This window comes from Protopterus annectens, chromosome 2.part0 (assembly GCF_019279795.1).
Source record: "Protopterus annectens isolate FY-2018-M chromosome 2.part0, PAN1.0, whole genome shotgun sequence".
NCBI lineage: Eukaryota > Metazoa > Chordata > Ceratodontiformes > Protopteridae > Protopterus > Protopterus annectens.
Window position 1 is genome coordinate 617097671 of NC_056728.1, and position 27271 is coordinate 617124941.

General features: G+C 37.6%; 1 long non-coding RNA gene across 1 annotated transcript in view; it reads left to right on the top strand.

Annotated features, from left to right (window-relative positions):
* The first annotated feature begins 965 nt into the window (after nt 1–965).
* The window catches only part of LOC122793727, a 221337-nt gene continuing 195031 nt past the window's right edge, over nt 966–27271 (top strand). The window contains exons 1-2 of the long non-coding RNA XR_006363520.1: nt 966–1292; nt 5397–5551. This is a non-coding gene — a long non-coding RNA (uncharacterized LOC122793727). The remainder of the gene's footprint in view (nt 1293–5396; nt 5552–27271) is intronic.

The window sequence follows — 27271 nt, forward strand, 5'->3', positions numbered from 1 at the left end:
AAACCATTACATATGAGGAGAGGCTATGGAAGAGAGACAGTTAGCACTGCAACACAAGAAAAAGAATGCTATAAGAAACAGGGTACTATGATGTGGCTATGCAAGATAAAGAGAAAATAAGAGGGACACATAAGGAACAGAAGAAAGACAGGGTGTTAAATAGGAGAAATGAGCAGTAGATGAAAGTTAAACATATTAAGATATATATATATGCACGTGCTTTTTCATGCAGAGGGTACTAGACAGGTATAATTTATTGAAGGAATCAGTGGTGAAGGCAAAACTAACTGTAACCATTTAAAAGAACCTGAGATTCCATGAGTCCAGGTTGGAAGGGAGAGAGTCAGATAGCTTAGGTGAGTTGCAATAATTAGATATACTGAACAGACGGATATGCTCCTTCTGTTTGCTTATTCCTTTTATATTGTGTTAAGTTAGTTATAGATTATTTTCATAGATATTCCACTGAGTCTCAAGACCATTCTGACCTTATCAATACCCACCCTCAATTAGCACCTCCTTTCTCTTGGAGGGCCGTAGCAGTAAATCCTGGAGTAAATTTATCGATACCCATCTAGTCATCTAGTGTAAATTTAAAGGAAGATAGTGTTAGAGAAAAATGCATCTCTCATGATTATTCTACACAAAATGCATATTAACTTACAATTTCTTCACAAATATGTTTAATGAATTATTTAATATTTGTTCATGTTAAAAATGATATGTAGTATAGATGCATAGTTATGCAAACCACAAATACTTATTGTAGTTCTGAGTGTTTCACAACTGCATTTTAATATCAAGCTGCCAAGTGTATTAACAGATGACTGATTGTAAAAAGAAAGTAGTGCTGAAAGGGTTAAGAATGTTATAAAGACTGGTTTCTGAAAGCAAGAAAGAACACACTGTATGTAAGCTATGACCTTCCCAGTCTGGGATGGGTAATTACAAGGAATATTGGGGAGTTAAAATGTACTGGTACTAAAATGTACAAGGTCAGGAAACAAGACTGATTAACAAGTTAGATGGCTTGTGTTTTGCTAATAAAAACATTATTGTTGAGTGTTCACGTGCAGCAACACGAGGGTCTGCAGAAATCCTATTTGACCACGTCAGTATTCTGCATGCATGATACTGATAAGAAAAGTAAATAAGAACTGTGTATTTTTGCTGCTTGGAGAGACTGAATTTAAATTGTGTAGACAGTCTCCCAGCACTAACGTATATGGATTTAAATAAAAAGAAAAGGTTTTGCACATCCTGAAGAGTTATTCTTGACTCAAGACTAAAAGGTAATTAATGTTATTTATGGATATTTTAAACTGTACTTGAACATTTGGTGCCATGCTTGGATTCTGAACTTTGATCTTGCTGCAGAACACTGTGGAATGAATTATAAAGGGCCCAGCACAGAAAGTTCTTCTGTGAATTCCACACTGTTTTGTATGGAATGGTCAGAGCTCGGACCCTTAACTATTCGGAGTGTGCAAACATACAGGCTAAAGATGGTAAAATGGCTTTGGGAAAAAAATGTTTTTCTTTCTTTCTTTCCTCTTTTTTAAAAAAGAAACTGCAGTTCAAAGTAATATTGGCAATGTGTTTATCGTGTTGTTAAATGACTGACTGCTTTTAAGTATATCATATGTCCTATTTTGTTCAATGACTGGCCTTGCCTTTAAGTACTGTTTTGTTGAATGCCTGACTTTGCTTTTTAAGTATATGAGGTTCCTGTTTGTTGAATGAGCAAGTTACTTGTTCGGTATGTGGTATCTGCTGCCTTGTAGAATGACAGAAATTCGCTTGTTTGTTGTATGTAAAAGTAATAGTGGATGGTTCCCACAAGTTTTAACAAAACATTTATTAATTTATATAAAATAACAAACACAAGGAGGTGGCTTGTGTTGAGGGCGGTACCCTCAAGGTTATAGTGGGCAGATCTAGCCGCAGCTAAGGACAAATTGTTATTGTATATGTGTATCTATATATATATTTAAAAAAAAGAGAGACAATTTAACACAATTGTGTCATGGGCGAAACCCTCAGAAAAAAAAGGTAAGAGGTATGACTGTTTGCTTTCTGCTACTTTCATGTACGACTGATGCCTGTGTTGTTGTATGATGTTTTGACTGCAGAGAAAGAGAGAAAGAGAAAAGTTAAAAGTAGAGGTAATTCAAATTTATGTGCCTACAGCATGTTGAAATGTGGGTCTGTTGTCAAATCAAGTCCAGGTGTGACTGTGTGAAACTACCCTCAGAGAGTCCGAAAGAGTGGTCAGTTCTGGATACAATTATCCCAACTGCAATGCTGGAGCTATAACTTTTCAGCTTGTGATGCAATGACAGTAAGTGGGTGCTGTGGAAAAAGGCTGATCAAAACCTTTCCTCTATCCTACCCTTCCCTCCCTGAATGGTGTGTGGATTGGTATAGTTATTTTTCTTTCCTCTAAACTGCCAGGATCCAGGATCTGTAAGGTAAGTTAAAAAAAAAAAGAGAGAGCGAGCGAGACAAACAAAGATAAGCAAGCAAGACTGAATCCCTGAAAAGGGAACACCTGCATATTTTATGTATCATAGATAAAATAAAAGAAGTTGTAAGTATTTGCATGACTGATTTCAGCTTATTTAGACTTGTTCTGGTGGAGTAGTTCCATTAAATGAAACTTATGACAGGAATAAATTCATGAACTTGAAAGTATTAAGTAAGTGGGTAACAAATGTCAGTATTTTATTCTTGGTATACCGAAGCTCTTGAAAGGGAAAAAGTCAGCATTAAGGGGGTTACAGGATGCTAATAAACAACTGTTGCAACAGGTATAATATGTCAAGAAAGCAGTACAGACCAGTAAAAAGGGATCCCTTTTATCCTGTTTTGGCAGGTTTGGGGAAAAAAAAAGGATGTCCAAAAAGCAGAGACGTCTCAAGAGGATGATAATCCTCCAGTAGCTACTGCACCCCACCCCCATACCTACCAGTACAGGTGGCCCCTGTACAAGATTCTGCTGTTTCTCAGACCTCTGCATTTTTGAACATATGTTCAGCGTGGTACGTTTACATCTGAACTTAGTTCTCCTGTTCAACTCCCATCTTTAGAACAGGCATCTGCAGTCAAAAAAGCTTTCCTTTCTTTTTCCTATTGTTCTGAACAAGCTCCTACCTTTCCAACAGAAGCACTGGTCTTTGACATTCTTGCGGCTCATCACAAGCACTCACATGATAGGAAAGGACAAGAGGCTATTGCCTCTGCAAAAGATTTTTTTTTGGCACCTTAAAAAAAATGGGGGGGGGTAATGCTGATTTGCATACTATGTCTAAATGTTTTCTAAATGAAAAAAAAATCATGAAGGTTTAAGGTGAAATTTAAAAAACATTACAAGCCTACTTTGACAGATTTAAACCAGATGCTTCAGGAAGTTGCTTCAAATGAAATAAAATAAAAACACAGTTACATTGAAAAGGCTAAAATAACAAATTTCACTCCCACAGAAAATGCACTAATAAATAAAAGGATAGTATTGTTAAATTATAAAAGTGTGTCAGACGTATGCAAAATAAAGATAATGCCCCTGCAGATTATTTGAGTCATCTTAAAGCAGTGTTTGCTAAACATTCAAAAATATCAGACCCAAATGAATATGCTAAACCAGCTATTGCAGCCGCCTTTCAAATGAAGCAAGTGCTTATAGACTGGCAGGAAAAAGATTTAAAGTCCTTATTAAGTGCTGCAAATCACCATACTGACTATGGCAGGGTAATACACAAAAATAAATCTTGACCCTTTGCTGCCGCTGAATCAAAAATGACCATATGTTAAAGTAGAAATAAATGCAAAGCCAGCTCTATTCTTGGTGGAACTGAAAATACTAGGTCTGTATTAAAAGTTACTTCAGACAGTGAAATACCAGTATAGGAACAAAGTAAAGCCAGTTGGTGTAACAAATGCTACTATTACATATCCTGTTTTAAAACCTATACCCATTTCTTTAGGTCTGATTGACAAGAAAAGCATTCTTTTCTTTAAGTAGTACAACTGTGCCAGTGAATCTTCTGTGTGAGCTGGGTGGTACCGTTTGCTGTACACCAGATGGGGTGTGTCCAGATATTCCAGCAGAATCAGTGGGGAAAGTGTTACAATTCTTAGAAAAAGCTGGGAGGAGCCTTTGGAAGGCATACAGATAACTGAAAACTGCTGCAGCAGGTACCTGCTAATTTATGGGTTAAACATACTAATAAAGTAGGTATATTAAAATCTGCAAAACCTGTAAAAATAAAATTGAATCTATCAAAACCCCTCCCTAAAATTCCATGGTATTCACTAAAATCAGAAGCACAACAGGAAATCAAACCTGTAATGCAGTCTTTGATACAACAAGAAATAAATAGTGCCAGCTAAAAGTCTTTATAATACTCCTATTCTCCCTGTAAAAATAAAAAATAAAAATATAGGTTTGAGCCAGATCTAATGTATGCAAACAATGTAGTATTACCAACTTTTTCTGTGGTTCCAAAACCAGCAACAATATTTAGTTGATAACCATCTACAGTGAAATATTTTTCTGTAACACCTCTCTGTTCAGCATTCTTTTCTCCACCTATCCATTCTGAAAGTCAGTTTCTATTTACTTTGACTTATAAGGGATAGTAGGATACATGGACACGGTTGCCATAAGGATGCACTGTATCTTTCATTTTTTTCCTCAGATTCTAAAAAATATATATTTAAAGGATGTGACATTTCCATGTGGGTCTGTGTTAGTGCAATATGTAAATGATTTACTAACAGCATTTGATTCTTTTCATCGGTGTTGGAAGAATACCCTGCATCTTTTAACTATCCTTGTAGAAAAAGGACACAAAGTGTCAACAGAAAATAAATTACAGCTATGGTTACCTCAGGTATGTTATCGTGGTCATTTAATATCTCAGAGTAGGCTCTTATAGTAGCTATCCCTCATTCTGAATCATCTTTATTACTTAAAATAAAACTCAGCCCTTCTTGACTGCACATCTAACTAAATATGAATGCGCACTTTTTCTTTTCCTGATCCATCAGTTTCTCTAATATGCTGTTCTGTTCTAAATCCTGCATCTGTGTTATCTATGGCTTAGAGTGATAAACAGCATAATTTTGTGTGTGTGTGTGTGAGACTAATTATCTGCTTTCTTCTACAAAGGACTTAAAGGACATTCCTATCCACAATGCCAGATCAAACTGAAGACGTACCTGTTAAAATGAAAAAAAAAGTGCTTTTTTTTGCTGTTAAAAATTTTCATTGAGTGCCTATTAAAAGGGCATAGATAATTTAGCAGATTATGCCACTAAGTCGATTATAAAAGTAATAATTCTTATGTAATGCTATTGTAAAACTCTAATAATAATGACATGTCTGATTTTAATAGTGTCAGTTTTCAAGCTGAGGCATCACAGGGACAAGTTCAGAAGTGACTCAAAGACAGATATATTAAATCCTCTAATGGAGTATGGCAACATCCAGATGGCCAACTGGTGATGTCTGCCTCCTTGCCACCTTACCTGGTAAGGGCATATCTTGCAGGTAAGGAAGCTTTATTTAATCAAATTACCCAAAGTTGGTATACCACTCATATCTCCTCTTTGATACTTCAGTATGTTAATTGCTGTGCGATTGTTTAAAATACAATGTCAGCTACCACCACCTTGGGGACCTTTTGTTAATGTAGAGCTGGACTTTGTCCAGATGACTAAAGTACATAATTTAGAATAATGTTCTATTAGTAATCTGTATGTTTTTTAAAAAGCTCACCCATGTCACAAAGCAGATTCTGTAATTTGGTGTACCTTGTACTATCAGTTTTTTTAATTTTAGTCTTCACTGTCCCAACCATCCACAATCATCTGGACTAGTAGAGAGGGTTAATAAGACCTTATTTAAAAAGATTTGTACTAAACAAAATTTAAATGGTAAAAGATACTTTAAATTCTACAAGGAAATTGAGACCCTATGAAAAATTAATGAGAAGACCCATAGCCCTTCTATTTGCTCCCCCGTGTCAAATGAAAAGTTCAACTCTAATGGATAATAAAAAGAAAATATTCATTTCTTACAGCAGTATCTCTTCCTCCATCACTTGACTATTCCTATCACCAACTGCAGCTGGGTGACTGGGTTTATGTAAAAACCTCCCAAAGAACGAACAGTTTAAGCCAGAAGTGAAAAGGCCCTTTACTTTGTAATCCTCACCACCCTGACTGCAGTCCACTGTGCAAGACAACCAACCTGAATTCACTCATCCCACTGTAAGAAGACCTGCCGTGTGCTCCAGATGAATCACCATTGCTGGCGAAAGAAGATCGAAGTGTGAAGGACGAATCATCTGCCCAGTGAAACATATAAGGAGAAAATTCAACTAAAATAGCACCTCATGATGAATCCGATGACAGCAGGTACTTTTGCTCTGTTTTTGCTGCTGTTTCCTTTAATAACCTGGTCAAGAGAAAATCAGTTTCCTGTTGGTTCTTTGACAGTATGCTGTGACAAACTGTTGTGTATGTTCACATATACCTCAACATTCTAAGGCAGGATTCCCATGATTCCAATTCCTGCATCAGAGGTAACATTTGAAAAATAACTTAGTGACACTGATCTAATCTGGTGTAATCTGACTCATTTTTAAAGGTTGTTTCATTTCAGCTTGCCACCACAAATCGTGGATGCACATGTTATGCCAGAAATGGGACTGTGCCAGTGGGAATCAACAAATACAATGACACTAAACATGAAGGTGTGTTGAACTCTTTACAGTCAAGATGCTATGACTGGAGGCATGGCATGGGCATGATAGAGGATCATTGCTACATTTGAAGTGATCATGCCTACCCCTGAATACCCACAAACTGGTCAGGGTGTTGTTTTGTGAGCTGTATTACTCCTGCTTTTCAACATTAAAAAAAAAAAATACTTCCAGCAGGCAGACTGAGAAATAAGCGGGCAATCCACTGGTTAGAGCAAGTATTTTCAGTTAACTCCTGGGTATGGAGTGCAAAGGACAATGCTTAAAATCACCATACTTGCTCAAATTCTTCAAGAGGTAACTAACCATACTTCATATCACATCACAATGACAAATGGAAAAATGACTGCAATATGAACTGTAGTGTTACAGAACCAATTGGCACTCAATATAATGCCTGCTAGAAAAGGGGTGGGGGGGTATGTGCCCTCATAAAAATCATTGTTGTTCTTGTATTACTGACTACCATAATAAACAGGAAAACTTGGCCAATGTCATGGAGCAGAGGGACAAATATTTGGACAGTAGTTCTAAAATTGTACGTGTTTTGGATGGTTGAACAGTGTATTTGGTAACCTGGAAACTGACATATTACAAGGTATAAAATGGGCATTATTCTTTTAATTGTTTTAATATTTTCTGTTCTAAAGACTGTAATCACAAAGTCTTAGATTGCATCTACACGTGAAATGCCACTTATACTTGATGAATGAAAACTCAATCACTACAGATAAAGCGTATTTATTTAAGGAAAATCAAAATATAATTGTGTATTTTATGACACTAGTAGTGTCAGAGGAAGGAGTCTGTTAGAGAAAAATGCATCTCTCATGATTATTCTACACAAAATGCGGTACTTATGTATTATCACAACCACATTTTCGCCCTAATGCTGGTTGCTTCTCCTTGTGTCAACTGGGACCAATGAAGTAAGACAAAACCTCACAGACATGTTTTCTTTAATGTGTTATTGTTTTTAGGATGGTTTTTCACTTCAATGGCTGAAAAAATAAGGTTTGAAAAATAGGTTTCCCCATTTACTGCCAGCATCTCAAGATTCAGTTAAGCAAGTCCCCCATTCCACTTAAAACACGTTCCGCGTTCCTTTTTCTCAGCCTTTGCCCTGAGAACGGAAAGCATCAGGAAAGAAAAGCAAAGCAGTACCCAGTCTAACTTCTTAAAAAAGTAATCGGGAAAGGTAGACTGTTAAAACACGATCTTGGTGGTGGGTTTGTAAAACGAGTAAGGGTTTGCACGTTAGGATTTGTGGCTAGTGTGCTCAAAAGCAGCTAATTCGTTGGAAGTGTGAGTGTTTTGTGTGTGTGTGTGTGTGTGTGTGTGTGTGTGTGTGTGTGTGTGTGTGTGTGTGTGTGTGTGTGTGTGTGTGTGTGTGTGTGTGTTTCTGACATTGTACACTATGACTGCCCACACTCCTTTCAGGCCAACGTATGTATATACAGACAGTCACTGCGATCTCTCGCTGAATTCAATGCTTGATATCTTTCAAGCACGCTAGCCACAAATCTTCAAATATGAACCCTTACTCATTTTAAAAAGCCACCACCAACATCCCAGAAGAGTTTTTTACAGTCTACCCTTCCTGATTACACTTTCTTGTCATTGTTTGAGTAAAAGACAAGAAAGTCCAGCACGTCGGAAAATGTGGTTGCGATAATACGTAAGTACCCAAAATGCATATTGACTTAAAATTTCTTCACAAATATGTTTAATGAATTATTTAATATTTGTTCATGTTAAAAATTATATGTAGTATAGATGCATGGTTATGCAAACCACAAATACTTATTGTAGTCCTGAGTGTTTCACAACTGCATTTTAATATCAAGCTGCCAAGTGTATTAACAGATGACTGAAAGTAAAAATAATGTTCTGAAGGGGTTAAGAATGTTATAAAGACTGGTTTCTGAAAGCAAGAAAGGATACATTGTATGTAAACTCTGACCTTCCCAGGCTGGGATGGGTAGTTACAAGGAATACTGGGGAGTTAGAATGTACTGGTACTAAAATGCACAAGGTCAGGAAACAAGACTGATTAACAAGTTAGATGGCTTGTGTTTTTCTAATAAAAACATTATTGTTGAGTGTTCATGTGCGGCAACACGAGGGTCTGCAGAAATCCTATTTGACCACGTCAGTATTCTGCATGCATGATAAGATCATCTTCTTTTGGCTGTTTCCGTTAGGGTTCACCACAGCAGATCATCTGTTTCCATTTCTTCCTGTCCTCTGCATCTTGCTCTGCCACACCAACCACCTGCATGTCCTCTCTCACCACATCCATAAACCTTATCTTAGGCCTTCCTCTTTTCCCTGTTACCTGGTAGCTTCATCCTTAGCATCTTTCTCCCAATATACTCAGCATCCCTCCACAGCACATGTCCAAACCAATGTAATCTTGCCTCTCTGGCTTTGTCTCCAAACCTTCCAACCTTGGCTGACCCTCTAATACACTTATTTCTAATCCTGTCCACCCTCATCACACCCAGTGCAACTCTTAACATCTTTAACTCTGCCACATCCAGCTCAAACTCTTGCCTTTTTGTCAAAGCCACTGTCTCCAACCCATATAACATAGCTGGTCTCACTACCCTCTTGTAGACCTTCTCTTTCACTCTTACTGGTACTCGTCTGTCACAAATCACTCCTGACACTCTTCTCCATCCACTCCATCCTGCCTGTACTCTCTTCTTCACCTCTCTTCCACACTCACCATTACTCTGAACTATTGATCTCAAGTATTTAAACTCATCCAACTTCGCCACTTCTACTCCTTGCATCCTCACCATTCCTCTATCTTACCACTCATTCACACACATATATTCTGTCTTAGTCCTGCTGACCTTCATTCCTCTTCTCTCTAGAGCATATCTCCATCTCTCCAGGGTCTACTCCACCTATTCCCTACTCTCACTACAGATCACAGTGTCATCTGCAAACATCATAGTCCACTGGGACTCCTGTCTGATCTCGTCTGTCAACCTGTCCATCACCATTGCAAATAAGAAAGGGCTCAGAGCTGATCCTTGATGTAATCCCACCTCCACCTTAAACGCATCCATCACTCCCACCGCAGACCTCACCACTGTCACACTACCCTCATACATATCCTGTACCACTCTTACATACTTCTCTGACACTCCCAACTTCCTCATACAATACCACAACTCCTCTCTACGCACCCTGTCATATGCTTTCTCTAAGTCTACAAAAACACAATGCAACTCCTTCTAACCTTCTCTGTACTTCTCCATCAACACTCTCAGAGCAAACATTGCATCTGTAATGCTCTTTCCCGGCATGAAACCATACTGCTGATCACTGATCATCACGTCCCTTCTTAACCTCGCTTCTACTACTCTTTCCCATAACTTCATGTTGTGACTGATCATTTTAATCCCTCTGTAGTTACTACAGCTCTGCACATCACCCTTATTCTTAAAAATCAGTACCAAAACACTTTTTCTCTATTCCTCAGGCATACCCTCACTTTCCAAGATTTCATTAAACAATCTGGTTAAAAACTCTACTGCCATTTCACCTAAACACCTCCATGCTTCCACAGGTATGTCATCTGGACCAACAGCCTTTCCATTCTTCATCGTCTTCATAGCTATCCTTACTTCCTCCTTGCTAATCCATTGTACTTCATGATTCACTATGCCCACATCATCCAACCTTCTCTCCCTCTCATTCTCTTCATTCATCAACTCCTCAAAGTACTCTTTCCATCTCCTCAACACACTCTCCTCGCTTGTAAGTATGTTTCCCTCATTATCCTTTATCACCTTTACCTGCTGCACATCTTTCTTAGATCGGTCCCTCTTCTAACCAATCGGTACAGGTCCTTTTCTCCCTCCTTAGTGTCCAACCTTTCATATAACTCTTCATATGCCTTATCCTTAGCCTTCACCACCTCTCTCTTTGCCATGCACCTCATCTCCTTATACTCCTGTCTACTTTCTTCATCTCTCTGACAATCCCACTTCTTCTTTGCCAACCTCTTTCTCTGTATACTCTCCTGTACTTCCTCATTCCACCACCATGTCTCCTTGTTGCCTTCCTCTGTCCAGATGTCATATCAAGCACCTTTCTCCCTTACTAGCTCTACTGTACTTACCCAGCTATTTGGTAACTCTTCACTGACACCCAGTGCCTGTCTTAACTCATCCCTGAACTCCACCTCACAATTACCCTTTTTAAATTTCCAACATTTGATCCTTGGTGCTGCCCTCACACTCCTCCTCCTCTTCTTGATCACCAACATCATCCTGCAAACCACCATCCTATGCTGCCTAACTACATCGGTCACCACTTTACAGTCTCCAATCTCCTTCAAACTGGCCCTCCGACATAAGATATAATCCACCTGTGTGCATCTTCCTCCACTCTTGTATGTCACCCTATGCTCCTCCCTCTTGTTAAAATACGTATTCACCACCATGTCCATCCTTTTCGCAAAATCCACTACCATCTGATCTTCTGCATTCCTTTGTTTAACACCATACCTACCCATCACTTCTTCGTCCCCTCTGTTCCCTTCACCAACATGCCCATTGAAATCTGCTCCAGTCACCACTCTCTCACCCTTGGGTACAGTCATCACCACTTCATCCAACTCACTCCAAAATTTTTCTTTCTCATCCATCGAACACCGAACTTGTGGAGCATATGCACTAACAACATTCATCATTACACCATCAATTTCCAGCTTCGTAAACATCACTCTATCCAACACTCTTTTCACTTCCAAAACACTCTTAGCATACTGTTCCTTCAAGATAACTCCTACACCATTTCTCCTCCCATCCACACCATGATAAAACAATTTTAACCCACCTCCGATACACCTAGCCTTACTCCCTTTCCATCTGGTCTCTTGCACACACAATATACCAACCTTCCTTCTATCCATCATATTGGCTAATTCTCTCTCCCTACACCAGTCATACTGCCAACATTCAAAGTTCCGACCCTCACTACCACAGTTCTAGCCTTTCTCTTCTCTTCCTGCCTTCGGCCAAGCCTTCCGCCTTTTCTACTCCTTTGGCCAACAGTAGCCCAATTTCCGCCAGCACCCTGTTGGCTAACAGTACTGGTGGCAGTCGTTGTTAACCCGGTCCTCGACTGATCTGGTATGTAAATATTTACTGGTGTCCGCATGAATTTTTGATACGATAAGAAAAGTAAATAAGAACTGTGTATTTTTGCTGCTTGGATAGACTGACTTTAAATTGTGTAGATAGTCTCCCAGCACTGACGTATGTGGATTTAAATAAAAAGAAAATGTTTTGCACATCCTGAAGAGTTATTCTTGATTCAAGACTAAAAGGTAATTAATGTTACTTATGTACTTTTTAAACTGCACTTTAGCAATAGTGAGTCATAGTTTAATACATAAAGGAAGTTTATTCCAGAAGTTTGGGAAGTACTGGGTTACAAAACTATCCCTCCATTGTGTTTTATCTATTGGCAAAGATTTAGGACTTGGATTCTAATATTAGTAGACATATTGAACTTATGAAGAAACTGGAGGTTCAGGACAATCGTGTCTCTAAAGTCACAAAAAGGGCAATATAGCTCTCCCATCAAAAGTCTATGAGACTGAATAAAGGGATAGAGCTTCCAGCTTCTCTTGGTAGCTCAGGGACTTTAGGTCTGTGATATTTTTGCTTAGGAACCTTTGGGGTCTTTCCAATTGTTTGCTTTGTTTAGTGAGATACATTCAAAGGGGGTGCTGTACTGAATAACTGACCTGATCAATGCTGAGTATAAGGGACTGATTACCTCTTTAGATCTTGATGATATTCCTTTGACAATTAGCTGGGGTAAAGAAAGGGATTTAATGACAACCATTGTTATATCATGGTCAAATAAGATCAAGCTATCAGCCAAAGTACCTAGGCCCATTACATTTTCATTTTGTGGAGGTAAGTTGCCTAGACAGTATAACTCTTCTGAAGTAAGAACAACACCAGAAATATTAAGAGCATTGTCCGCTCCATGTGCAGTCACTAGTTCCATAGAAACAACTAAATGGTTTAGCTGCCTCTAACTGCCTCCACTTTCTATTACCTCTACTCAAAACTTTTTTTCACAATGTATATTAGCCACAGTCTCATATAGCTTTGACTACTGTATATAGAATAGTGAATTGCTAGGATTTTCATAGAGCTCATTGGTTATTTTAGCCCAGGTTGCTATGTTTGTTGTGCAACGTTTAATATGGTTGACATGTAATGACTCTGGAGCTTTTCTTCCTGGGTTTCTGCTGAAAAGGAGCAATGTTTTGCCCAGTTAGACCATGTCAGCAAAAAAATTCAGTTAATAAATGAATAAATAAATGTTCAGTGCAAGAAGGACATTTAATTACTGTTGTTAAATTGGGAGAAAAGGATAAACACTCTAAATTATATTGTGATATAAACACACTACGTGAACCCAGACCACAACTCTTGTTTTTTTTCCAAGATATGAGGCTAAAGTGATATAGACAGATATAAACTAGCAAGTTTAACCACAGTGGGCCACTGGGCTGGATAAGTTAGTCCCATGTCTGTTTGTAATTGTTATGTCTTATTCATATGTAATAGTGCTGGGAACTGTCTGATACCCAAAATCCTTGTTTTATTGGCACTTATTTATTAGTAATACAGTGGCTTATATTGAATGGTCTAATAGCAATAAAAGTACACAAATTTGTCTGCTTGAGTGACAGCTGAATTAGAAAAACCTGTAAAGAAAACTGAATTTCTTCAGAAACTCGTCTGAAAGCATATTTAGATCAAATGTATAGAAATATGTTTACAGTGCAAAATAACACATTTGAAAAGACTCATGAAGCTGTAACAGAATTATTATTATCCTGCCATAGTGAATATAATTTAGATCAATAAACCTCTGAGCATGTACTTAAACATTTGTGTGTTTTAGTGAATGTGTCATAACAGTACTGCACTCAGCTAGTATATCAACAACTTTTCCTATAAACCTCAGTTAGGTAGACAATCATGCATGAATGGCATTTATATCATATATGATCATCTATACACATATGTGCAGTTCACTGAAGCTAATATATATATATATATATATATATATATATATATATATATATATATATATATATATATATAATCTTGAAAATCCTAGTATTATTCTGCATAAATTTACAAATGCAACAAATTTTACTAGACTGAAGTGCCATCTTATGATTTTGATAAAGAAGAAAAGCTGTTAGTAGATTCATCCCAACATTCTTTTTTGCAAGAGTTTAAAATGTGCCTGTATTTTCTGTTTTCCTATATTAGGTTCCTCTTTGGTATGATTCTGTAATCTTGCAACATTTAAAGACAACATACATTTGTTATTTTCAGGATAATGTAGCAATTCAGTAGTGCTGATTAAATAAGTTTGGTCTTCATGGTTAATGATCGCACGAATGATAACCCGTAGCACTGTGCTGCCATTTTGGTAGATATATATTCCCAGGGGTTGTGCTTTAAGTTTAAAACACATCTCAATATCACGCTTCTAAATGGCAAGAATGAAATGAGGCCAACTTTTCAAGGTGAAGGACAAACTGCGGAGCATCTCTCATGGGCGGTGACACAATAAGATGTCACAAATCTGAGAAATGTTGTCACCTTCAATGAGATATGAACATTATTTTTTTCCTCTGACTAGAACTGTGTGCCTCTGTGCTGTGTGTACATTATGAAGGAAAACATAGGCTAGTAAAATTCATATTGATCAAAGTCAAATTGCTGCACAGGCTGCTTTACAATTAATGTACAAAACCGACACAAATTTGTTAATTGGTGCTGACACTGTATTTCTACCAAGGAAACTGTATACCATAAGTTATGAAAGGGAATATATTAATGTTTAGAGGCTGAAGGTAAATATAAGCTATACTGAAACACACTGAGTATAAATGTTTATTTTTTTGTGTTGAATCTTTGTTTCTTTTCATGATTGTTGTCTGCAGCTTCGGAAGCCACTGTCATAAACTTGATTTTGTTTACAAAGCATGACATACTGTTCACATCAAAGGGATGATTTTGTTTGTGCTATGATTAATAACAAAAAATAAAACATGCTTGATATTTTCCAAATTATTTTCACACAAATTATTTCTAGTTGCTGCTTTGTGCCTTGCTGGGCTTCTTTTTGCTTGTCTGCATTGGTGCATCAGCTTTACTGTAGAATTTGCTCCATCAAAAAAATTAATTTTTTATCCCTTGAAAGTTTATAATGTCATTATTGCAGAAAAAGAAATACTGGTCTCAGTGCAAGTGTGATCCACTGCACTTTCATAGGAGTACACTCTGTTAACTAAACCCCCATGTCCTTGTGCTTAGCTAATGATGTGCCATACTGCAGACAAAGATGCACTTTCAAGTATTTCTGCTTTGGTCACTTGTTAGGTTCAACTGTTTTAGAAACCTTGCTAAGGTGTAAGAGAAAGAAAAACTGTTTACCTGACAAAATCAAGCAACCATGGGTCCATGTTTTTTGGTTCCAATAACCCAATGACTTCAGATTCAGAATTATCTTTTTTTGCACAAGTGACTCCATGACTACAGATGACATCAAAATTATGGGTAGATAGCTAGCAACTTCTACATTGCTCCCACTCGTAGCTCTCAACCTTTCTGGACAAAGCTATTAATAATGGGGGGACATAGGCCAAAAATGGGGACAAGTTTTAAATATTGCTGTTATAAACTTAGAAAAATGATACAATAATGGGTTTTGCATTAGCATTAATTTTCTGAAGGGTATGAAGTCAGAAACACAAGTGTTTGTTATTATTTACTGACTTCAGTCCACAATGATTTGCCAGAAAGCTAAACATTTCATGAGAAGCAGACCAAAAATATGAGGCAAAAATCTGGACAGTTGAGATGCATGCTCTCATACTAGTAAAGGAGAAATCACATTTTCCAAATTTCAGGTGCCTTACTCTCCCCCTGTGATTTACAAAGATAAAACAAAAAATTGGTAGGTTTTGTGCTACTATGCCTTTCCCCTCATCTGCAAATGTAGAAGAAAGGTAATAAATGTCACTAAATCTAATCAGATCCCTCTAACTTATGGATCTTAGTTTTTGAAGTCCTTGTAGGCGCCTTTCTTTTACAAAAGGACTGTGCTTAATCACATTATCCTGGTTGCTGGGAGGGTTAGGTCAGTATCCCCTTCTATTCTATTTTACTTACTAGTTTATCTTTCTGTTCACTTTGGGAAGTCCAACTGCATAGACACTATTTTTAGGGGAGCCCAGTGAGGGCAGAAACACTCCTAGAAACATCCACCATAAAATAACACTATTGACCATCAAATACAGCAATACATTCATAAGAATATACAAAAGCCATTTGTTAGACTATATTTAGTATAACTGAATACATTATAGGCAAATGAAAACTTTATCCAGAGCAAGAGGCTAATTTAGAACTTCTGTCGAATGTCCAAGTTCTTTAACTGTGATCCTCATAAATGTGTGAAACAGGGATGCATGTTCTGTGGTAGCATTACCTCAAAATAGTCTACTTACTCTGGTGTACAGAAATTTCAGAATTAGCATACATAAGTAACAGGGGTGCAGGGTACAGCAAAATATATGTAAATGGTGAAGGCACGAAGATACGGGGAGCAAAGCCCCCCTGCTAAAACACTTTCATAGCATTTGGATAGTGACTATAGTTATTTTGCAAGTGTGTATTCTTTTTTTAAGTATGAGATTCACGGTTATGGGTTTCACACTTCTGAGCCAGCACCACAGTGTTGGCTATATATTGCAATGCTCTCACTCGAAATGCTGAGTGCTGAAGAGCAGAAAAAAAAGACTGAAAATACAGGATAAGAGCAAATCTCAAAAATTGCTCTTCTCCTTTAAACCTCGTTTTCCAGGGGGATAAGCGTCCCCCCACTCCCACAGCCCACCATGTGAAGGTAAGCCCTTGACAACCCCAAACTTATAAATAACAACCATGAGATAGCCATGATGTATTTTCATAATAAAATGGTATACTCAGTGATAACGTAGAACATACAAGTGGGAAGAAGAAATGCAATTATTAGGGACTACTGCTGATACATTTAAAAAGAGACAATGAAAAAGAGAGAAGGAAGAGTAAGAAAAATGTAGATAAGAAGTGAGATTGGGCAGTGCAGAAGTAGAGTAGAGGGTAAAGATGAAGGTATTAGAATTGTTTGTGTTAGAAAGGAAAAGGAATCTAGTAAGGAGGTGGGAGGAGTAGATTTGGATGGAACTGAAACGCTGTACTAAATAAATAAATAGAAGTAAGATTGTGCAGAAGATTTCTGAAGCTGGAAGAGACAGACAGAAGGAATGGGGAAAGAATTGGAGAAGTACAAGAATCCTAGTAGCTATGAAGATAAATATAGTTATGTATTACTTACAGGTCTAAGAGGTTGAGTACAGGTATAATAGGGTGAGAACATGTGTAAGGGGGTCACAACAGGTACAATAGATACCATTCATGCAAGCAGAAGATAAAGAACAATGGATTATACTGTTGAACCCACAATTTCTTCTGGAAGTGCTCAGTCCACTGATCATCATCCAGGGCAAAGTCTTGATGAGGCCCTTATGCCTGAGGTAGAATTATCTGCCTCGCCAGACCTCTTCTGAAGGTTAAGATTTAAGCACATCTTATACCTTGAATGCTGTGGTCACTTATTAAGAGTTCAGTCTCTGAGTGCCACTGGGTATTTATAATGTATACATATATCTCTCAAACTAAAAGCATTAAAATTTATAGCACAGGCCTTTAAAAATTATAGCATATGGTCATAAAGTGTAGCATTTTCTTATTTTTCACTCTAGGAAGTCTTTTTATACTAGACTTTATATAGCTAGTAGTAGTGGATACTTGTATAGGACTAGTTTATATATTTAATAAAGTATGTTCTCATAAACAAGTCTGACCGTATGAGGAACATCATAAATCTGTAAGAAGCAAAGCTTAATTTGAGGGTCAAAATCATAGCCTTATACGTAATTCATAGCAGCTAAGTGGTATGTGTATACATGATATAGGACTCGGCCTAAACTTTAATGGCCAGAAGGTTCCGTATTATAATGATGTGCTGCTTCGCTTTGCAGAAATGATTTTGGGTAGTCTCTGGTCAGTATACTTATGTGATGACAGAGTTTATATTTTCCAAAGGGCTGATGCACAGGTATGAAGTAGTCTGACTAGATCACAAGAATAACAGTTGTGTTTTTTTTTTTTTTCGTTTTTTAAGTTTTTGTTTTGGGAAAGTTACGCTTGCTGTGAGAAATATAAGCCCAATCCTTATATTTGTGTTCTTGTTGAAAATGATGCTCAGCATCATACGTGAGGTGGTATTCATAGTTCCATGATTAGCTCTTTCATAATGATTATTTGCGAATAGTGTGGCTATGCATGTATGCAAATATATCAAGCACAAGTAATTTGTGATGAATATGGCAGTGCAGAAGATTTTAGTAAGTGACACACACTTTTGTTAAATGCTTAAAGTTGATCACATAATGTTTTTAAGCATTTGTGAAGGATGAATTCTGATCTTTTCAGATATCATGGACAAGTGCACCTATGTGAAAACCTGTTAAAAGTATCAACATGTATTTGAGTCAAGCCATGCACAGCTTAGATATTTATAATGAGTTTTAAAAAATATAGAGTAATTTTATGAATTTTTCTATAGGGGGTGTCCTTATTTGGACACCCTGATAGCTGCATTGAAAGATGGGAAAGGGAATATAGGAAAAAGGGAGACATATCAAAGACGGGCAAACAGAAGGAACACTGAGTTGTGTTTGAGAAAGTGAGAGAGAAAGGGTTCTATATTTTTGGCAGGGGGGATAGAGTCCTTTATTTTAAATTTTTTCATATAAGAGTGTAGTTTGTACAGAAAGTTAGGTTAGAGGGTGTAGGAGAGAGGATTAGGGGAGGAGGGAGGTGACCAGGAGTTCTCCGATGAACATTCTTGCCCACAGGATGTTAACTGGTACCTCTGCCTGATGGTGTTGCAGTGGAAGACCCTGATGTTGAAAAGCTGGAGGTCTGTGGTGACTTTGTGGTCAGAGTTAATTGGGGCAATGAGTCTTGCACCCACTGTAGAGCACCTTGGAATGGCCAAAGCTGTCTGTCCACTACATGATCCACCATATGGTCAACCAAATTCTGAAGATCATGGTCTGTGTGGGTTTCATCATGCCAGGTTCCCTACAGGACTGGTGTGACTGTCCTGAACTTGTGAGGATATCCCTGGACAGGTAGACAGTGAACATTCCCTGACACTTTTTACATTCTGAAATCTTGAAATTCAATGGTGCATTTTTTTCATTAGCTCCTGTGCTGGTCATTTCATTTACTACTCCAACCCTTCCACACCCACTCTGCCTAGGATATGCTGGCTAACTGTGCTCAGCCATCTTGTACATGCAATTAGTATTTTGAAAATAATGACTTTTTTGTACAATTATCATATAAATCGTCTGTGGACTACACAGAGCAATGTATTTTTTTAAAAATCTGTCTGCCTGTAATACAAATAATTGCTAAGCTAATAATTGCAATATATTTAAGGTATGTATTTGGCAATGCCAACAGATTTATAAATACAAACATATTTAACATTTGTTTACCAGGAATGTCCGACTTGGAACAAAGCCAATTTTCAGCAGAGGCCTGGGGAAAAACATTCCAGGCACATGTTTTTGTAATGTGGGAGGAAACCAGAGTACTGGGAGAAAACCCATATGAACACAGGGAAGACATGCAAACTCCCCAAAGAAGGCATTACAACCAAGAATCAAACAGAAGAACCTTTTCCTGTGAAGCGACAATACTACCACTGCACCACTACAGCTGTTCATACATACATACATACATATACATAAATAAAATATTTCAAGCATGGGCATTAGTGCCCTTCTAGCTTGCCAATATACCAAAACACTTGTTCCCGTAATAAGTAACCAGACTATTCTTAAAAATATCTAAACTAGTGCTGCATTAATGTAATTTGGTAGTCTGTTCCAAGCATCAGCTACTCTGTCAGAGAACCGATTAGCACACTTCTCATTCCTATAGAATCTTCTACATAGGTTGTCTGATGATTCTCTAGCACTTTTTGATAACCCCAAACATTCCCAGAGGTAGTTGTTACTAAATGACCTATATACCTGAATAAGACCTCCTCTTAGATATATGTAAGAGACACTGTACAAGTTCAGATATTTTAGTCTTTCATAATAACTTAGATTTTCACATCCATGGATGCCCTGGGTATATTTCCGCTGTACTCTTTCCAGTTTACTCATGCTTGTTTTCTTATAGGGTTTCCATATTTTTATTCCATACTCAACTTTGGGTCTAATGTAACTAACAAACAATGACTTCATTATTTTTGATTTCCTAAACTTTATAAATCTTTTTATACAACCTATAGTTCTATAACTATCATTAACCAATTGGTTGATATGATTAGAAAAACTCATAGCTGAAGCTACCCATATACCCAGGTCCTTAAATGAGTCTATAGCTTCAATCACTGTGTGCTGTATTAAATATTCACCTTTCAATTTATGTCTCCCAAATCTCATATGATTAGTTTTTGATGCATTTATCAGCATATTATTCTCCTGTGTCCAAATGGTCAATTTAGTCAAATTATTTTGCAGACATGCCTTATCTGTAACAATTGTAATCAGTTTACCCAATTTCAGGTCATCTGCATATAGACTGCAGAACACCTCAGATGAGAAAGTTAGGTCTGAAAGATACAATCTAAACAAGTAAGGGCCTAGGCAGAGCCCTGTGGGACATCCTGACTGTAACCAAGGATCTCATCTGTCCAGTTATGTCATATTTGTAATCCATGCAGCTATTCATCTTATCAAGAGTACATCAATACCTAGTTGTACTAATTTATTGATCAGTGTTATATGTGTGACCCTGTCAAATGCTGAAGTTAAATCTATACAAATTACATCACAGCACCATTTTTCATTCATTACTGTTATTATATTGTAATTGAATATCATGTTACAGGTGGTAATAGATCTATTTTCAACATATGCATACTGATATATGGTTTCAAGTCCCAACCTTTCCAGTTCTGACAATAACTTATCCAGTGTTACCTTCTCTATTATTTTTACACAACATGAAAGAAGACTTTATGTATGACGCTGGGTTTGTCCTAATCCCCTTTTCCTTAAAAACAGGTTAAATAAGCACATGTCTCCAATCTTGAGGAATCTCCCCATATTTATATGACCTAGTGAATTATAGATAGTACAATAAGATCTTGCTGAAGTGTTCTTAGGTCATTGTTACCAATTTCGTCTCCTCCATGCATTTTGTTTGGATCCAGTTTGCGCTAATTATAAATCTAATAATATATATATAGATAGATAGATATAGATATATAGATAGATATATATAGATATACGTATGTATACTTCTGAACCTTTACACTTTTACTATATAGCTGTTTACTCATACATATGCACATTTTTATGTACACATGCATCTTTGCACATAAACATACCATACTTGTTTACAGATAGATTTATGATTACTTTTACAGTTTTCATTACATATGCATATATATTTGCATTTATGCATACATTTTTTCTTACATTTAGCTGCATTTATGCAATGTTTCATTAGCATTTTTTTACAACCTATTTAACTTAAGATGTAAAAATAAAATGTCAAAACACCTATTTTAGAACTCTCTTCTACTCACCCTAGCCTGGTCTGTGCCTCTGCAGATCATTATACCTGTGTCAACAGGGCAGACAGGTGCTCATCCAACTCTTGACAAATGTCAGCCTTTTTCCACTCAGTGCCAGCTGCCACTCTTTCTATTATCTCTAAGTATGACTCCTGCAGGAGGTAGACTATGAACTTTGTCTCCTTATCATAACAGCTTGGAGCTTGGCCTTGTAACGTCACGGCTGCTGCCATCATTTGAAGTGCCAGTACCAAAATGAGGAATGTAACTGTAGATCTGTGGTTCAGAGGGTGGGAAATACAGTTCCCCTATTAGAAGATGAAGACGCATTCTTTCGAATGCATCTTGGTCAAACTCAAAAGCCTGAAATGGCAAAATATCGAAGCGGCTTTTAAGTGAATTTTTTCCCCTGGGAAAGAATTTGCTTGGCCGCTTCGTTACATTGCCGTTTTCAGCACTGTAGTGCAGTCTCAGAGTTGGTATATTTAAGTAGGGGGTGAGGGTGAAAAGCCCCCCACTTAATATAATGTTTAAAGTATTTTATTTTATTTATTTATTTATTTTTTGTTGGAACAGGGATTTTTTTTCCCTAGGAAAAAAAATCGCTGTTCTGACAGTTTGAAATTGTAAGCTTTCGCTTACATAGGGTCGATTAATCACCATTCACTTTTTTAAGTGTTCAGTGATCTAATATAGACCCAGGAAATACATCCTCTGAGATGTAACACTTGGTGCCAAAGCCATGGCTCAATACTAAGAAATACATTATAATACCTTTTGGGAAGTCAACCACTGTGGGTAACTACCTCATCAATAAAACACCCCTAAAAGTCGAATCACTAGTCATGGATCTGGGAACCCATTGATAGTAACCTAGCCTTCAACCAACATGAGTCCAAGTTAGTAAGAAAATATTTCAATATTGCTCAACATATAAGCAATGGCATGGCATCTAGGTCCAGAGAGGTAATTGTACCACTACACTTGGCCCTCATCATAGGTAGGTACTAGGCTATTGGCCCTAGGGCCTATATAAGCCTAGCCAAATGGTACCCTGGCTTTTGCCACCCAAGAAAATTATTTTCCTGTGGCCCTGTCAAGCAGAGCCACAGAAGTGATCCCCGGGGTGAATTTCCTATCCAATCATCAAGATTTTCCTTGAAGAGTGCTAATGAGGAGCTTTGTTTGATATAGATAGGTAGTTTGTTCCAGAGTATGAAGTCTCTGGGACAGGAATCTATCCCTCCAGCATGTTCTGTTTATTGTGGTGACAAGGTTTAGGTCCCTAGAGTGTGTAGCTTGGAGAGATTGGGATTTCTTTAAGTGGAGCATGTCCAACAGCTCTGGGATTGACATAGCTTTGTATGTTAGGCAGAGATAGCCTCTGAGTAGATGATATGCGACAGAGTAAAGCTGGAGTTTTTTGAGACGGTCTGAGTAGGGCATCTGTTTGAGGCCGGTAATCCTCTTTGTGAGGTATTTCTGTGGCCTTTCCAGTTGTTATACATGTCTTGTGAGGTGCATACCAAAAGGGGCGTTGTACTCTATAATGGGTCTAATGAGTGATGAGTAGAGGGGAACAATGACCTCTTTTTTCCTGGATGAGAAACCTTTTGCGATGAGGTGTGCCATGTAGAAGGATTTCCTGACTACTGTGGCAATGTGATTATCAAAGGAGAGACTACTGTCCACCTGTGCCCCAAGGTCTCTTATCATACTTTCAGTGTTAAGGAGACTACCGCCTATGTGGTAGTTCATGGGTAGAGAGTTTTTACCAAAAGGGATGACAATGCACATTTTTGGCATTGAGCTTGAGGCCATGGCTTTGTCATCAGGCATCTGTCTCAGTGAGGCCCTTTTATAGGATGCCACATCATTAGGAGTTTTGATTATGGCTCCTAGTTTGCAGTCATCTGTGAACTTTGTTAGCCAAAGACCTTCTGTGTTAGCCTGTACTTCAGAGAAGTATATATCAAACAGGAGAGGACCTAGGACTGAACCCTGTGGTACTCCACTTGTCACTGATCTAAAGTTGACAGTGTGGGTTCTGTCAGTGAGCCAGTTGGCAACCCATCTTGTGACATAGGGATTTATACCTAGTTTACTGAGTTTGTCTATAATTCCAGAGTGGGGGATGGTGTCGAAAGCCTTGGCGAGATCTAGATAGGCTGTGTGAATTACCTTACCCTCATCTACGGCTTTGGTGACCGCTTCAAAGAAGTCTGTCAGGTTTAGGAGACATGATTTGCCTTTTACAAACCCGAACTGGGTAGGGTCCAGAGTTTGGAGATTACCAGTGTCATTGTTTATAAGTTCCATGATGATATGCACCATAGCCTTGCAGACCAGGCTCGTCAGGCTAATGGGGCAGTAGTTCCCAGGGTCCATGGTGTCTCCCCCTTTGTGGAGTGGGATAATCATTGCTGTGCACCATTCAGTGGGCACAAAGCCTGAGGTGAGGCTATGATTGAACATGGTACTTAGATGCATCAGACTCATCATAGAGTATAATGCCTCCTCTGGTATGTACCTGACCAGACACATGCAGCAACAGGAATGTCCACAAAAGGTTCCTTACAAAAAGAATACAGGAAGTCAACACACTGACCTATACCTATCACCTCAAGGCCCTGTCTCTTTACTCAGTATCATACAGAACTTTGTCTGGTGTAAAAGACATCCATGGACCCTGTTTTGATGAACCTTTGAACATCTGCAAAACAATAGCATCAGAACTAGTAGATCAAAAGATCTAAATTTTGCTTGCGACATAAACAGGACATGGAGAGACAGATATGGTTCTCAGAGATATGGTTCCATATGAAGCAGAGAATTCCTCCCTATTAACCCTATTTAAGTACAAAGTGGACCAAAGGATGGGTAATTAAAATTCACCCCTCGCCTGGTGCCTAGGTCTCTGATGGACAGAGGCAGTCAGTAAATCATCCCTATATAAATCAAATTTGTGGATCACATTTGGGTTAAACAACTAGGCTTACAAGGGCCCTAGTGGTTGTTAGCCTATTATACAGCTATGAATCTATGAATATCACCGTAACCAAACCCAACTGCCATGTAGGATCATTAAGCATGAACTTGCTATTATTGACAAGTCCAGTTTAACAAACTGCATTGCCACATAGGTATAGGGAATTTTTCTAAGGAGTATTTATACATTTTTTTATGTGATGACAAATGAAAGTCAGTGATTAAACCATCACTTTGTTATTTGATTATATATGTAATTGCTTCTGCACAGTAATGTTTTAACCTTTATTTGCACAACTGGAGTTAAGGTCATGCATTACTCAAATATGGAAGCATGCCTTTTCAAATACTTTATATAAATACTTCATATTTTTTTTCTCTTCAGTTTTTAAGTAACAGTTAAAGTTGGTGTCACTTTGCTTTAGTTAAAACTACTGAGTGGTATGAGAGATAAGGTGTGCCAGAGTATAAAAGGTAGGCATGTGATAAGGTGTGCCAGAGTATAAAAGGGAGGCATGTGATAAGGTGTACCAGAGTATAAAAGGTAGGCATGGATCAGGCCACAGGACTGAGTTGATGATGCCATTTTTCTTTTTCTACGCATAAGGAAATTTGAGATATATTAGGCACTTTCATGCATTCCCAAGGTCGGGTTGGCTCAGTACCATTCAACACAGCTCACCCACAGCTACCCAATGCCTATTTACATAGTTCTGTTGACATACACACTTTTGTTTTATTCTGATTTATAGAGATAAACAGATGTTAGCTTAATTTGCATAAAACATGCATAAGTAAAACTTGATTCTATATCAATGAGTTTAATACCACAATAGAGTCATAAATTACTACTAGGCTAATTGCCCTTGTGGACCATTGTAAGCATAAGTAAACTTGATTTTACATCAACGAGTTTAATACCACCGTAGATTAATAGATTACTGTTAGGCTAATTGCCTTGTGGACTGTTTTAAGCCTAGTCAGTTACCCCACATGAGAATCAATGCTGCAGTTTCTGTTTGCAAGGTATACACCTTAACCATCATACCAACCTCTCACACCATGCTCACATTTGATCAGTTGAGTTAGGTAACAGCTGTTTTGGGAAAGTGGTAAGTTTTCAAGTAAGATGTAAATAGCAGTATAGTTACAAATTATAGGCAAACAGTCCATATTTAATTTGTAAACCAGTTAATACCAGGATAAATGTACTCTTCATTGATGTGCCTCTCAAATGCAGTTGATTCTTTCCCCTTTTCTGTCTTCTCCCTATACTATCCTTTCCTGTAACTGTTTTCACTTGCCTCTTCTAATGCCTCCATATCTCTCTATATAATGACATGTTGTTATCCCTGTTGCATAAGCCATCTCAATCTTTCAGCATATCCTTGTATCTGTAAATATGCTTTAGTCATTTTTTATGTGATCCTATTCACCTAGGCTGTGCCTGCAAATGGTTCATTGATGTCACTGTACTACCTCAGTAAAGAACTATGTATAAATAAATAAATGTATACAATTTATGTTAATATTAATTACATGAATGTCATTCATAAATGGCAATTCATGACAGTATGACTGGAAATGATGGCAATGTGAATGATAAAATGTTTGCAATATTTTCTGTATTTATAGATTAGGGTGTATAGAATATTAGTACACAATTTTAAGTGAGTGAAGTCTGATTTACTGTATTTCCATCAATGTATTGTGGTGACAGGATAAATGTTGCAGTACTGTGGGACAGGATTTGTGATTGTCACTCATGAATGAAAAATCATGGTTGCATAAATTCAAGAATTCAGAAAAATCACAGCAGTATAAATTCTGAAAATGGTAGGGGAAGGAATGACTATAAAACAGGTGAGGATGGCACAGACATAATCAGAGATGGTGCAGACACTGGCAGTTACCTATGTCAGCATCCACATACATCTATTCATGCAGGCTAGTTTTACCTCTATAACACATTTACATAAAAAAATGACTGCTAAGGTAAAATGATTTAGTATTAACTGATGGGACCTCCATTTCTGCACATCGTGGCATTGAACAGAGTTATAATGGTAAGTGTCCTCCACACCGCCTTACACAGCGTACAGTACTGTATAGCAGTATCTTAGTAGCAATGTATTAAATAAGTTCTTTACTGAGTCAGCAGAAGAAACAAACATTTCCACCATAACAGTAAATTTAAAGATAGCAGGATGGCAGTCTACGATGATAACATAGTACTATTTCTTACAGGAGTCATAAGCCATAGCATCAGTAGATAGCCTGTATCATTCACCTGAAAAACAGAAGAAAAAAGGGAAAGGAGGTGAGATACAACAAAAGATGGGTGGTTTAAATTAACTTAATGTCTTTATGGTCAAAGAATTATTCTTTACAATCAAATAATTATTCACATTTGAGATGTAAACACAGATATGCATCTTTTAACTATGATCCAGTTCATAGATTAAATGGACTTTTACAAGTTTACCCAAGTAGTTAAAAAGCAAACACATATATACGTATGTGCACACATACATACATAAATAGTAGCACACAGTTGCTACAACAGTGCTTTGTTGGAAAAGGGTACACATATTGCTGTCAGAGTTTGCAAACAGTTGCTGTTTTTACATGATTCTGACTGAAAATGTTTTAGCATGTCAAATGCCAGCAACAACAACTGCATTTTGTGTGTTTTGCAGATTGGGATACACAGTGTGAGGAATTCTTCTTGCATG